Source organism: Hemiscyllium ocellatum, chromosome 6, assembly GCF_020745735.1.
Source record: "Hemiscyllium ocellatum isolate sHemOce1 chromosome 6, sHemOce1.pat.X.cur, whole genome shotgun sequence".
Taxonomy (NCBI): Eukaryota; Metazoa; Chordata; class Chondrichthyes; order Orectolobiformes; family Hemiscylliidae; genus Hemiscyllium; species Hemiscyllium ocellatum.
Window position 1 is genome coordinate 119,078,163 of NC_083406.1, and position 2,587 is coordinate 119,080,749.

The 2,587-nt window shown below is 45.1% G+C and overlaps 1 non-coding gene across 1 annotated transcript; it reads right to left on the minus strand.

The window, feature by feature from the left end:
- Positions 1–655: 655 nt before the first annotated feature.
- On the minus strand, positions 656–727 carry trnap-agg (transfer RNA proline (anticodon AGG)). Its single transcript has one exon. It is a non-coding gene; the product is annotated as a tRNA-Pro (tRNA).
- Between the last annotated feature and the right edge of the window lie 1,860 nt (positions 728–2,587).

Sequence of the window (2,587 nt, forward strand, 5' to 3'; positions counted from 1 at the left end):
ACTGGTGTTTGCTCTGCTGCCGCGCATCTAGGATGACTTTTGATTTTTTTGTTGCCAAACTGCTTCTTGAGGCCTCACTGCCAGGAGTACAAAAGGCCGGGCTATAATTCAAAGCATATCACTTGAAACGAGAATGGGTGAAGGGGGGGTGAGTCTGTGGGCGAGAAACAGGAGTTTGGGAACTGCCGGCGTTTCCCTGGATACAATGTAACAACATCAGTGTAACAATGACGATGTAACAATGTCCAACAATGTACAGCAACAATGTATTGATTTGATTATTCCTGATGCTGCTCCTCGGATGCTGCCGGAACTGCTGTGCTCTTCCAGCACCACTGATCCAGAATCTGGTTTCCAGCATCTGCAGTCATTGTTTTTACCAACAAAGTCCCAGTTCCGGGTCTACACCCAGTCCCTCGGGCCCAGCACACGCCCCATTTTCCTCTCTTCCCCCACGTTCTGTCAGATGTACGATTCTAGCATTGTATCCAATTCTAGCATTACACATCCCAGATTGGCTTTTATTCTTTAGGTAAAATAATATAAAAAATGGTATTTTTTTAAAAAAGTTTACTCCTTACCAAATAAAACTATAGACTTTCGTCTTGAATAAATTGAAATTAAACATTAATGCTCACAGCCAAAAACAAAATAAGGGCTCGTCCGGGATTTGAACCCGGGACCTCTCGCACCCTAAGCGAGAATCATACCCCTAGACCAACGAGCCAGCTGACGTGAGTATTCAGGCCTCGGCTGAAAAGGAACAAGTGAACAGCGAGTAAGTGAGTATATTGCTGAAGGGGGGTATTGAAAGGGGGGTAAAATGGAAAGAGATATCGGGGGAAAGCAGCAGCGGGAAGGAGGCTCTCTGGAGGAAATTAATTGAGCGGAAGAGGAGGAAAGCATGTTACTCCAGAGGAAGTATGCTTTAACCCTTCTGCGGAACGGGGAGTAGTCAAATGAAACCAAAAGAAAAATCAAAACTTACTTTACAAATGTAAAGCTATCTAATCCCACCGCCCTGAATTGCAGGACAGCACAAAATATTTAAGTTGAAATGTCATATTGACTTACAGATATATCACCCCCAGCCCGCAGAGTATACATTATCCCATTACACAGCAGCTACCCCGAGCCAATACATAGACTAGCCAGGCTCAGTGACTGCCCCAGCCCACTGACCGCTCTCACAGATAGACCACCCCAAAATATATAAACCCTCCTGGAATAGACTCCACTCCAAAATATAAACCTCCCCAGCATGCAGACCATCACACCCCAGTATGTCGATCAGCCCAGCACCTACACCACTCCGAAGTATCAACCACCCCACCACATATACATAGATTACACTAGCATCCAGCCCACCCCTGCATTCAGACCACCGCTACATGCAGACCACCACACCACAGTATATAGATCATCAGGTCTTCGGTCCTCTCAATGTTTAATTAGGTTAAATCTGATTCCATACTCTGGACTCTAGTCTCCAGCATCTGTAATCCTCACTTTCCCCCCAGACTTTTGCCTGACAAGCAGACTGACTAAACAGAAACAGTGTTGAGAGTGTGGTGCTCCTTGGATGCTGCCTGACTTGCTATGCTTTTCCAGCACCACACTCTGGACTCTGATCGCCAGCATCTCATTTGCACCTGAACAGAAACAGTGCAGGGTTGAAAGGGGTAATGATGAGGTAGGAACAGTAATTAATGCAGCTATCACAAAGATGCAGTGGCTCAGCGGTGGTCTTGCATCTGAATGACGGAAGGTCAGTGGGATCATGTCCCATCCAGGATAACTGAACACCAAGCTGAGTCTGCCACTCCAGTGCAGCACTGAAGGAGTGCGTCAAAATCAGAGGTCCACCTTTTGGATGAGATGTTAACCAGCACCTGGACTGGCCTCTTGGTGAGATGCAAAAGATCCGATGTTGACTATTTTGAAGAAGAACAGGCATCTTCTCCCCAACGTCCTGACCAACATTACTAAAACGGTTATCTAACCATTAATAACCATTGCATTTTGTGAGGCTTCACCCGTGCAGTAATTTTTAATCTTTATTCTTTGATGGGAGGAAGGCATCACCAGTAAGTCCAATATTTATTGCCCATCTTGAATCATTTGAACTGAGTGGCTTACCCAGCCAGTTCGGAGGGTAGTTAACAGTCAACTACATTGCGGTGGGTCAGGAGTCACATGTAGGCCAGATTGGGTCAGGATGGCAGATTCCCTTCTCTGCAGGACATTCGTGAACCAAATTAATTTTTCTGACAATCAGTGACAGTTATCATAGTCACAATTACTGACACCAGCTTTATAAAGCGGATTTCTAATTGAATTTAAAGTTCTGCCTGACAACAGTGGCTACATTTCAAAGGAATTTCATTTGCTTAACAACTCCTTGGGACATCTTGGTTGGTTCATAAATCTTTGGTTTAAAAAGGGAGGTGTGTCACAGGCAGCATTTTAACATGGGGATCTCCTGATCAGCAATAATGGAGGCTGAGGATCATTAATGGTGATTGAGGATCAATGCTGGTGACTCAGGGATCAGTGATCACAGGGTCATAGTCGTAGAGTCATACAC